Below are 12,603 nucleotides of genomic sequence, written 5' to 3' on the forward strand. Positions count from 1 at the left end.
TGAGATAATGAACTCACTGCAAAAAGAACATTTTAAGAATAAACCTCAATTTCTAAGTATATAAAATTAAAATGTGAATATGAAGAAAAAAGGAAGTTTCTTTTTTAAGAAAAAAGCTATTCATTTCTATTTTACTTCTGTTTTGCGTATTCAAATATTTTTGTACAATTCTGCATTGGTCTGTATGTGGGTACTAATTTTAAAATTTTACACAGTCATAAGTGAACACCAAAGGTATAAAGGAGTTTGGCTTCAGTAACTTACACTTAAAGGAGTTTAGGTTCAGGACTATATATTGTTGATCTGTTATGTAAAAGAAAAATAATCATCAGATGTTTATCCTTAATGGATATCATCACTTATAAGTAAATACTTTTTTTTTAGTCTAACTAAAAAGTCTTTATTAAAATAAGCAGTATTTGACATGGACATAAGAAACATATAGTTAACTACCTTACAGTATTGTCAGTTTGAAGAATATTTTTCAGATTAAGTATAGATTTCCTCACCAAATTCTGAGATAACAGACAAGAGAACATGAAACTTAGAAATAGTCTCCGGATGAAGAAACAGAAATAAATCATGTAACAGGAAACAAAATTAAAGAAAATAAAAGTTTCAATAAGAAATTTAAATTCATGGAAAATAATTCCATAACAGATTACTAGGGAGAAGTTTTTTCTTGCTCTTTTAGTTTCAGGGTTTTATGTTTGTATTTTATTTGTTGTTACCTCAAAAGACCAAATGGTATGATGCACATGTAGATACTCAGTAAATGAACAGTTAATCTTTCATCTCAGAACTGTAATATTAAAAAGGAAAATTTTGAAATGGACAATGAAAGTTTAAAATTTTACGTATGAGGAAGAACATGCAGTTGATGAAGGTAAGTTAAAACCAACAGCAAAAAATAAAACAAAATAAAATAAATCTGACAGCAAAGGATATTTTGACTAACATTCCTGAAGAGTCCATTGATTTTAAGATTTGCTTTAGGGTTCTGGACCAGGTATTCCACTACTGGACCACATGTAGCTTGGTTGGTTACCTAGAACCTAAGTCATCCAATTTCTCTTCCATTTTAGTTTTTTGCTTTGTAAAATTAAGGAGTTGGGCCACATGACTTGGGTTTCTTTTGATGTATCATTATCAAAATGCTGTAACTTCTTATCAAGTGAAGTAATGGAACACTGAAGCTTCTAAGCTATAATTTATGAAGTACTTCATGCTCTGAGCCATTATACGTGTACATGTAAGCTATTAAAAACTGAATTATAAATAAACACATGATGGGACTTCCCTGGTGGTCCAGTGGCTGAGACTCGGCGTTCCCAATGCAGTGGGCCCAGGTTTGATTCCTGGTCAGGGAACTAGATCCTGCGTGCCGCAACTAAAGATCCCACGTGTCACAAGGAAGATGGAAGACCTCTCATGCAGCAACCAAGACCCGGCCAAGTAAATAAACAAACACATGATGAACACTGCAAAATGGACTCTACAAATGCTCCCTCAGAGTTAGTTCTCCCAGAGATAACTATAAACTATAAAACATTATAAACAGTAAAAACTAGCCCAAAAGTTCAATGTTCTCCAAAGTCATGTTGATCAAAGCATGTGATGTATCAATGATCATATGACTGAAAGAAATGGAAAAATATATTTTATTTCTGTTATAAGAGGAAGCTAGATGTCACTAGAAACTTTGGCGAGCTTTAGGAGAGGAAGAGTTCTGTTTAGGAAAATAATCATTTTAGGTGCTCTGAAGAAGCGTAATAGACGGAACCTAGGTTCATTCATTCTCTCCGTAAGGGAGGACCTAAGAGAGAAGAATGAGTGGTTTCTGCCTGGTGGAGACATTTACGTGACATTGTACCTCTTGCCTGCAAAACGGCGATTAAAATTGGCACTTGCTTAAAGGAGTGAAAAACAGGTAAGAAAATTTTTATTTCTGTAGGAAATGGAAATTACCCCGAAAGGGGCACACGCGCATATACACACACTTAGTTGAAAGGGGAGGGGGAGGGAAATATAGAGGAAAGGAAGACACAGAAATGGAAGGCAGAATTAAATGAATGCTGATGGAAAAAAAGTCATAAACGCAAGAAGGGCAAGTGTTAAGCGATAACAGGGAGAACAAGTCTTTTATCCCACTTAATTGGTCACCTGAAGAGAGGTCTTCCCGCCCCACCTGAGAAGACACTTCTAAAAAGCACAACTAAAAAGGTGGAGTGAAAATCCAGAATGTAGAAGGGAACGATAAAGCCAGCAATTTGCTGCCCGGGCCGCACTCGGGCTCCGCAAGAGGCAGTGCTGCGCGTCCTCGCCCAGGAGCTCGTCATCGCCGGCCGAGACGGCGCCAGGGTCGGCGCGCGCTGGGCAACCATCCCTGTAGCTTCTCGGGGAGACACGCTCGTCCGGTCCCCAGGGGCCGGCGAGGCCGCCCACCGCGCGGCGCCGCCCCGAGGTCCCGGGAAGTGTACCCGCGGTTCTCCGGACCCCCAGTCAAGCCGCGCGCCCGCCCCCTGAGGCCCCAGACCCGCGGAGAGCGCGTGGGGTGGCCGCTACTGGGTCCCAACCCGCCCGGGGTCCCTGAGCGGTCCACACAGCCCGCGCCCTGCCTTCCCGGAACCGCCCACGCCGCGGGGAAGGCGGGGCCGCAAACACCCGGCGGCGCGCCCAGCGCCCCGCTATCTGCAATAATTGCAGCCTCCGCCGCTGCCTGGGGCGATGCGCCACCCGGAAACCGGCTCCGCCGGGCTCCACCGCAGGCCTTTGAGCCCCTTTTCGCATCCATGAGGCTGAGCCGGCTGCCTGAGCCAGAGAGCGTTAGGTGAGTAGCCCCCGGAGAGCACTGAGCGTAAATTAAACCGGCGGCCGTGGCGGCAATCCTCTAGTGCCGGGCCAGAGGCTGGGAGCTAGCGCCCAGCGCCTTCTGGTTGTACGCAGAGTGGTGGGTGGGTGTGGGTGTGTGTGTATCTCCCGTCGTTAGTTGTTATTGGAGTAGGTTTTTCTTGTTCGTTTTGTTTTAGTTCTCAAATCCACCATACGTTGCTGCTACTGTGGCCTGGGTTAGCACCCCTCATGTGCAAAGACTCATCAATTCCTCCTGATTGGGGAATATAAATAAGCCCCTGCTCAAAGCGCACGCTGAGTCTGTGGCTTTATTTTACTTACCAGGCATCAGCTTGTTATGTCAGCCTTGGATTCTGGTGTTTTTTGTTGCCCAAAAGATCAATAGCAGGAAGACACCACTAACTTTCTTCCATCAAGAAATCCAAGATGGGCTTCCTTGGTGGCGCAGTGGTTGAGAATCTGCCTGTCAATGCAGGGGACACGGGTTCGAGCCCTGGTCTGGGAAGATCCCACGTGCCACGGAGCAAGTAGGCCCGTGAGCCACAGCTACTGAGCCTGTGCGTCTAGAGCCTGTGCTCCTCAACTAGAGAGGCTGCGATAGTGAGAGGCCCGCGCACCGTGATGAAGAGTTGGCCCCTGCTTGCCACAACTAGAGAAAGCCCTCGCACAGAAACGAAGACCCAGCACAGCCAAAAAATTAATTAATTAATTAAAAAAAAAAAGAAATCCAGAACACTAGTGGCTAGAGACAGCAGGTGCTTTACTTTGCCAGATCTACCTCTGTTTTCTCTGAAAGGCTAAAACCCCCTTTCCCCATTCGTCTATAATGGGCCCTCCACCTAATATTATTGCTGCTATACAGTATCTCATGAAATTCTGGTTTACTGTTTCTCTCTAAGTCAAGAGTGAAACATATCAATTCGGCAAATACCTGTGCATCTTCTGTGGGCCAAGCAGGCCTGGGGACAGGAGATACAAATAAGAATGGAATACAATTCCATTCTTAGGATTCCAGCTCCACATTCCAGGAGCTCAAAATCCAATGGATCAGAATATACCTAACGATTAATTAGGTAGTGTGATTTATCCTATACTAATGATGTGAGCAAAACGACCGGTTCACATATTTTCTAGCATATTAAGGTCTTTAGAATTACAGTCCTATTGCTAGATTTTTGCCTTTTTAGGGTTTCCATAGAAGGCATGATAGAATAAGTAGGGAAAATCAGTGATGTAGGTCTGAATCCTGGAGCCTACACACAAAGTTGCCCCAGGAGGGCAACTCACACTCATTCCTACCTGTGGCTAGTGTGCCTTCTTGTACAGGAGAAACAGGAACGCTAAAAACATTTCCCAGACTCCCTTCCAGTTAGAGTTCTGGGTGTAAATTAGAGTTCTGGATGACTTGCCTGAGATTTCAAAGGCAGAGATAAGGCAGAAGACTCCCTGCTCCTCCCTGATGTTTTTGGCTGTTTTCTGTTAGCACGGAAGGTGCACGAGGTGCCAGTGTCCAGGATCTAGAACTGTGGGTGTTGGGAGGGACTTACAGCAACCAGACTCAGCATGCCATATTGAATCACCAGCCCTCTGGCTGTCAAGAGGCAGCTGAGGGAGATAGTGAACATACTCTGAGTTCCCTGTCCAGACAGCTTCCAGATCCCAGCTTCTCAGGGTCACAGGTACAGTATGTTCTTGAACTCCTTGGTTCCTGTAGGCCTCCTGATTGTGGCAAAAATAGTATATTCCCTGGTGGCTCATCTAGTAGTGTTCTGGAAGTCATTCCTAGAGGCCCAGCCAAGACCCTGCACTTGTAGCCCTTTCAACAATCTCTAGCCTTTCAACAATTCACTTAATTCTCTGTATAAAATCTCTTTCTGCTTGAAATATTTGGCATGGTGTCTGTTTTCTGCATTGACTCTGCGTAATATGTTTGCTGTATAGCCTCTAAAAGTCACCTAAAGCTAATCTCTTCAGTTTCTTTAGATGGGAAATGAAACCATGAGATTAGATCCAGGGCCTGGCAGTGAGTTGAATGCCTTCACTTGGGCTCTGCCCTCTCTAGTTGCTACAGACTCCTACATTTGAGTTGGCCCCTGAAGGTATTTGAGTTTGTTACCCATACACTAGATTACCTCTGAAGTCTCTTGCTCTACAAGTGTAATGTAAAACATTTCTTCATTTAAAGCATTCTCAGAGTATATCACAAGAGATCGTTGACTATCTGGTTCATGACTAACTGTTCGTGAGTCCTGTTGGTAATTGGGAGGCCACTGACTCTTGGTTGGCACACAAACCCTAATGATAGAACAGATTTTTCCTCTTGGGAAAAGGAATTTACATCTTTTTCACACAAAGCCTAGGAAACTAGTATGTGGGGAGATGGAGCTCCCTGTATATGCACTTGTGTAGTGAGGGAGCATTCTTTGTAGTCTTGGGTCATACATGTTAAGGAAAGTGCAATGATGATAAGTTCGAAGGAGTTTTGAACAGCCTTATAAAGTTAGTAAGTATACCTTGCCAATACAGTAAAAGCTCTTTATGTGTTTTTTTTAGGAATCTATTTATGTTTCTGTGGTTCATAAGGAGGAATGAAAGGTTCGAGTTTACCAGTGTCCCTTATCTGTGCTCTTCAGTACAGTACATGTATGCTTCTTTCTCAAGGAAAATCTCATGAAAGGAAGATAAAGCACTGAGGGACTTTTTTTTTGCGATACGCACTGTGGCCTCTCCCGTTGCGGAGCACAGGCTCCGGACGCGCGGGCTCAGCGGCTGTGGCTCACGGGCCCAGCCGCTCCGCGGCATGTGGGATCTTCCCGGACCGGGGCACGAACCCGTGTCCCCTGCATCGGCAGGCGGACTCTCAACCACTGCGCCATCAGGCAAGCCCGCACTGAGGGACTTTTGGGAGACTCCTTGATGTACTTAGTACTAGTTTAAGGTTTTCTGTGACGTAGGCATTATCACCATTTTGCGGTTGAAGAAAATTGTCCAGACTGGCTAAGTAACTTGCCCCAAATGGCCCAAGTAGGAGGCAATGACACAAGAAGGAAACTCAGGGTTTTCATGTCCTTTTTCCTCTGACCGCTCCACATAGCTTGCATATGATGCTCATTATGAGCTCATTGACATGGATGTGCACAAAATTCCCTACCTGCACTTTCCTTTTTACCCCTTACCCTTTAATCATGTGGTTCCTCTGCCTGTAATGGTCTTTCTTTTCTTTTCGAGACTAAGTCATCTTTCAAGGCTTAATTCAAGTAGCAGCCACGTAGGGCATTACCTCCTCTCCCCTGTTTAACGCTATGCCTGCACTTCTCACATTATAATTAAATTACCTTAAGGTGGCACTAGCTGCTGTAACAGATAATCTCCAAAACCTCAGTAACTTAACACAATAGAAGCTTATTTCTCATTCATATAAAGTCCAACCAGGTGTTCAGCTGGTGGCCTTCTCCTCAGTGATTCAGGAACGCTAACTCTTTTTATATTATGGCTTTGCCACCCCCTAAGACCTTGGAGTCCTTAGTTTCCAGGCAATGGACAGGAAAAGAGAGAGCATAATGTAAAACATGGGAGCTTTCTTACAGCAGTGGAAGTACAACACATCATTTATGCCGACATCCCTTTGCCAGACTCAGGGACTTGCCACACTGACCTGCAAGGGAGGCTGGGAAATGTCAACTATCTGTGTGTCTAGGCAGCAGAGGAAACTGGTTTGGTGAACACATAACAATCTCTGTCCCTTTCTTAAAGAGCAGAGACTGCATCTCAGTCATCTTTCTGTCTCTTGTGTTTACACACCATAGAAACCCAGTAAAAGGCTGATGAACTTCAATGATTGTGAAAAGATGGGGTTGCTTATCTCATGTGCCTTAAATTGAAACTTAACCACACTTCATTATGGTTACCTAGGGAATGATCTGTCATACTCTGACTAGGTTGCAACCTTTGACTATAGGAACTGTGTCAGACTGTTCACATTCAAATCCCTAACACAAGGGCTAGAACATGGTAAGAGCTTAATAGAGGTTTGTTGAATGAATGAGTCCTTAGAGAGAAAAAAGAGGAACAGAGTTAGTCTACATGGAGTTAAGAAATACTAACTGAGATGGTGACATTTGGGTTAGATCTTGAATGACTCGTAGAACTTTACCAAGTAGAGAAGTAAAACATGAAACCCCAGGCAGTGATGGTAGTTGTGTTTTGTTCTTGTTGTTTTGTTTCATGAGTAGAAAGTAACAAAACAATCATATGTTTATAAGCCCAACTTTTAAAAATTCAATATTCAAATATTACAACTAAACTTCAGGGATAGGGCAGAAAAAATATATATAACCTTACAAGCTATGCAATCTCTAAAGACTAAAAGAATGGTGCTAAAAACCTTGGCACTGATTTTTAGCTGCTGAAATGTTATTTTCTGGACATTTTTGAGAAATTTCGATACGAAGGCAGTGTTCTATCAATATTTGTTCATCCTCTGTGAAGGTTTTGCACCATGTCAAGAAGCTAGGGAGACATGTGTAAGCCAAAGGTTCCTCATCACTGCTCTTATCAGAGCTTCTCAGAGACGGCTCTGCATCAGAGTCACCTGTTGTATTGGTAGGATGCTTTTGGCTATAAGTAACAGGATATTCAGCCAAAATTGCCTTCAAAAATACAAGCTTCTTTCCTCATACGATGAAATATCTAAGGTAAGTAGATCCAAGGTTTGTTCAGTAGCACATTGATATCAAGGTCCATGTTGCTTTCCGTTAGCTAATCTTGACGTTTTCTTCATGGATAAATGATGGCTGCTAGAATTCCAAGAAACACAATCCCCATCCACAGCTTCATCCTCCCCTGCAAATAGACGCGCGCGCACGCACACACACACACACACACACACACACACACACACACAGACAAAAAGAGAAGAGGGTTCTCCTCTTGCCTCTCTGTCTTTATATTAGAAAGGAAAATCTTACCCAGTGGTCCGCAATAGCCTTGCCCGCAAATTTCATTGGCAAGAAATGAATCATGCTCATCCTTAAACCGACAGCTGGCAAAGAGGAATGATGTTACAGAGATTGACTTAGACCAGTCATGATTTATTCCTAGGGCTGGTGAAGGGACCCGCTGGCATACCTGAGCAGTGGCTCTCAGGTAGGTAATAAGTCACATTGCCACACTTGGGGAGATTCAGTCTCTGGAGATTCTGATATTAGTAAGCCTAAAAGTAATATTTTAAACTTTCAATTAAACATATTTGCCTTTGGGTGGGGGGAGAGATTTTTTACAAAGAGAAGCAAGTATTGGGTCCCTTCTTACCTAGGGATCATTTCCTTTTATTCCTATCTCATTGCATAGTGTTTTACTTCATGATGATTCAGTCAAATCACTATATTAATTAACCAAATAGAATAGTGGTTGTTTTCTTTTGATAACTTGATTGTATGCAGTTGGAACACTTAATCCTTTCCGGTAAGGTAGTTCTCATTCAAGGAGACATTCTTAGTCATTTCAGTAATTAATTGTCAAGGGAATTTTAAGCCCTACTCTTCACTTAATCTGAATTCCTCACTGATGGAATAGGGCTTCTTTGGGGAAATGAGCATTAGATCAGAGTTGATTAGCAGAATCCAGAAATTGGAAAGTTTCAATATGTTCTACATAGAAATACCGTATGGTATGGAAACCCTACACTTTTAACATATAAATGGATGAACACCAAAGATAGGAGATTTTCATTATAATTGTTACAGAGTACTTAATGAACAATCATGGAGGTGCTTTTTCAAATGCATGAATACAGTGCACAGAGCACTCCAGCAATATATGTAAATTCTCAGTACGGTCACCCCATTAAATGTCAGCCTGTCCTACCAAAGACAGAAAATAACAAGAACAACCATTCTTTATCCATGTAATGATCTTTCAGCAGTAATTCAGTTGATAGCAGTAAGTGTATTTTACTTGCCTAAGAGCCTGTGGACATTTGCAAGTTGATAGTTCTTTCATTTCCTCTGGAATATTACAGAAAGCACTTTTAAACACTTAGATTAATAAGATAACCTGAAAAAGAGAAGGTTGATTTAACAAACCTCTTTCTATATATGAAAGCATATTTACGGAAGTTGTTTTCAAAGTGTGCTTCACTTGCCGGGAGGAACAGGGGTGAGTGGACAGGGTTTCTGCAGCTCCACCTTTATCTGTCCCATTTGTTGGATTTCAGGATAAGGTTTCATTGAACAGAAGATCTCTGGCTTAAAAAAATATTTGAAAATTGCTGTAGAAGCTTCTAGGCAGTTCCCCCATCTTCTTTGAAAACCACAAAAACAAAAAAATGACTTAAATTGTGGTAGGTGGAATTAAGTTACCTAAAATCAAATTACCAGAGTCTGTCTATGAAAAATATTATTACCGAGGAAAGCTGTGTCATTTTCTTTTCTCTAAAGCTCTAAGAATTGCATAAATTCTTTTAAAATGTATTTTAAATTGCATTTAAAAATCTTTTTTTTAATTTATTTACTTTATTTATTTATTTTTGGCTGCGTTGGGTCTTCTTTGTTGCACACAGGCTTTCTGTAGTTGCGGTGAGTTATTCTTTGTTGCGGTGTGAGGGCTTCTCATTGCGGTGGCTTCTCTTGTTGCAGAGCACGGGCTCTAGGCACGCGGGCTTCAGTAGTTGTGGCGCATGGGCTTAGACGCTCCACGGCATGTGGGATCTTCCCGGACCAGGGCTCGAACCCGTGTCCCCTGCATTGGCAGATGGATTCTTTACCACTGTATCACCAGGGAAGCCCCTGAAAAATCTTCTTATTGTAAAAATACGAACAATAAAGAAACATAGAGAATAAAAATGAAATTCCAACAACTCCATTTCCCTCCCCAAAGGCAACTAATGTTAACAGACTTTTTCCTCTTTATTTACGTATATATACATACCAGAACTGCTCATATTCTTGATCTGCAGTTTTCTCTCAAGTTTGGAGGAAAGGCAAAGTTCCTTTGAAGTCCACAGCTCTATGATTTTGGTGGCATATGTGCCTAATACTGGAAAATAAAGCTCAAATTAAATCAAGATAGTTTCTAAGTATGTGTATCAGTCCTGTAGGAAATTCTGTATACTGGGAATGCTAAAGAGAGGCATGATTGGCCAATAGCCTTTGCATTTGTTTTTAGAAAATACTTGACCTACTAACTTATAAGCAAGTGGGCAGTCACAACAGTCATAACAGCCATGTCCCTGGGCTTATGTCAAGCCTCATTCTTCTATTGAAATCTGTACTTGAGTCAGAGAACTTTGATTAAACTCACATTATTTACTGAATTTATGAAGTCTATAAAATTTCACCATTTGAAAAAAATACATTTTTTTCTAATATGGTTTACAGGTTGTGTATCAGTCTGAATAAAGCAATATCCTGATTGAGAGGCAGGAAAAAAACTTGAAAAAACTTGGTTCTGTGTATAGGCCCTTTTACTGTTTATTTAAAATGTACCTTGCCTTCCTAGTTCTCAGTATAATTTTCTGATATACAAAAATCTCTCAAACCATCTAAGTTTAATTGGATTTTTTTTTTAATGAAAAGCTTCTTAATTCTTAGAATCTTAAGTCATACTTAAGTGGCAAGTTGTCACCGAGCCAGTTAACTGATAATTCAGAATACGTAAACAATATTTGTCAAGAGAATAGAATAAAAGTTCTTATTTCATTCATTTTGTTACCAATGTTGTGCAACTTAAATGGATTAGTAAGAATTTTTGTTTGTAATAAACTCTATAACATTGATAACAATGGAAAAAAGTAGAGCTGCACAAAAGATAGAAATTTTTAATATTTATATTTGCTTGTGGAATGTGTTTTCAAACTTATAATTAACTATGGGTATATACAAGTAGAATTTTAAACAAAATATAACAAAAATGTAAAATTATAATGCAGTGACTTGATAGAAAGGACATGAAGTCAAAGATATAGATTAAAGAACTACATCATTTCACAAATTTTTATAGTTTTACTATGGGGCTTGGCGGATACTGGCTGTGTTCACTGAGAAAAGTTATTTAGCTTCTCTAAGTTTTAGTTTTCTTATTTAAATATGAAAGAGATTGGACAAGGTAATTTCTAAAGGCCTTTCCTACTTTTATTATTCCATTAAACTGTGAGTGATTTTTAGCTGCTTAAAAGCCATCTAGTTTCTCCATATTTCCTCACTTTTTAACTTTTCCATCTCAGACACCTAGCATCTCACATCGATTCTTAACTCTGTTGAACCTTTACTGGACCCAAAGACTTTTAAAGACTTCCATGAACACAATAAGAAAATTAATTAGGGTCCATTAACTATAGTATATCATTTAACTAGCATTGTTGAAAAACAAAGCATTTCACTTAAATTAATTTTATTGGTAACTGACACCTATTTTACTGAATGCAACATTTTTGTTTAACATTCGCTTTAAAGAAAAGCTCTAAAAATTTGCCAACACAGAATGCTAGGTTTGAATATTTATGCACCATCCAGGCAACTTGAAAAGAATTAAAGTGATCTTGTTAAGGAGTATAGTTTCTGAGTTCACATTTTGATGCATATATAAATAAACAAATTCTAAAGAAAAAAAAAAAGAAAAGCTCGAAACGGTACTGTATATTTTAATGCCTTTTAAAACAAAATATTTCCACCTAATTTTTTTCTTTTCATTTTCTTAAAGTTGTAGAATCACCTTTCTAAACATCTGTTATTATACAGGGGCTCCTTCAAGGCCAATTCAGGTATGAAAATTCTTACTAAGGATTTATTTGGTGGCAAGTGACAGAAACCCAGCTCAGACTGGTAAGAAATTTATTGGCTCAGCTAACTGAAAAGGAGCTGCTTTCAGCGGTACCAGCAATGCTTTTATTATTGCTTTTTATTATTTATTATTGCTTTTTATTATTATTTTTATTATTGATTATTAATTTCGAGCTTTCTCTTTCTGTCTTTCCATATTAAGACTCTGCTTTGTTCCGTGGTTAGTTACCTCATTCTTTAGAAGGCTTTTCTTGTATGTTACAATGATTGTCAACAGCAAGTCTGGGCTTAGCAACCCCCACAGAAAGAAAACTCTTTCTTAATGGTTCCAGTAAACACCCTAAACCTGACTCCCTTGGCCAGCTGTGGGTCACATGCTCATGCCTGAACTAGTCAAGGTGACCAGGGAAGGAGTTCCCTCTCTGGCCAAGCGTGTCTTCATCTCTGGAGCATTGGTGGAGCATGGGGATTAGAGAGGGAAGGATAAAAGTCTCACATGAGCCATATGTATGGGGAATAGAGGAGGCATGGATTCCACAAAAGAAAATTAGTGTGCTATCACCAAAAAAAAGGGGGAGAATCATGCTTGGCCGGCCAAAACTATAAATATCCCCTATGAAAAAGACATTTATTCCCACATTTTGTAGCATTAGATTGCAATCTTTTCCATCTCTTTCATTGTCAGCTGTCACTCACGCTGCTCTCAATTTGTCTCTATCACAATCTCTTCCTACATTTTAATGTATAACATCATAAGAGGATTTGGAAGTCAGATGAGCAAAATCATGAGAATTGTTTTCAAAATAAGAGTTAATGCGCTCTGAGAACTTGAGAGCCTCTCTATGAGTAAGGAGTATAAACTTTCTACTTTTTAATGGACTTCATGATATTTCTTACGTTCCTTAAAAAGCTCATTTTTCCATATTTTCTGATTTCTTTACCTTCTTCTGCCTTCTTAATGGGAGATATACTA

The 12,603-nt window shown here is 40.3% G+C and overlaps 1 protein-coding gene across 5 annotated transcripts in view; it reads left to right on the forward strand.

The window, feature by feature from the left end:
- Nucleotides 1-2,376: 2,376 nt before the first annotated feature.
- SLC9B2 (solute carrier family 9 member B2) overlaps nucleotides 2,377-12,603 on the forward strand; it is a 50,833-nt gene continuing 40,606 nt past the window's right edge. The window contains exons 1-2 of one of the 5 annotated variants that reach the window (XM_067735453.1): nucleotides 2,377-2,830; nucleotides 11,551-11,672. The gene's annotated coding sequence lies outside the window, so the exon portion shown is untranslated. The remainder of the gene's footprint in view (nucleotides 2,831-11,550; nucleotides 11,673-12,603) is intronic. The other 4 variants (XM_067735452.1, XM_067735451.1, XM_067735455.1 and 1 more) reach the window with 4 other exon arrangements.

This window comes from Pseudorca crassidens, chromosome 4 (genome assembly GCF_039906515.1).
Source record: "Pseudorca crassidens isolate mPseCra1 chromosome 4, mPseCra1.hap1, whole genome shotgun sequence".
NCBI classification, from domain to species: domain Eukaryota; kingdom Metazoa; phylum Chordata; class Mammalia; order Artiodactyla; family Delphinidae; genus Pseudorca; species Pseudorca crassidens.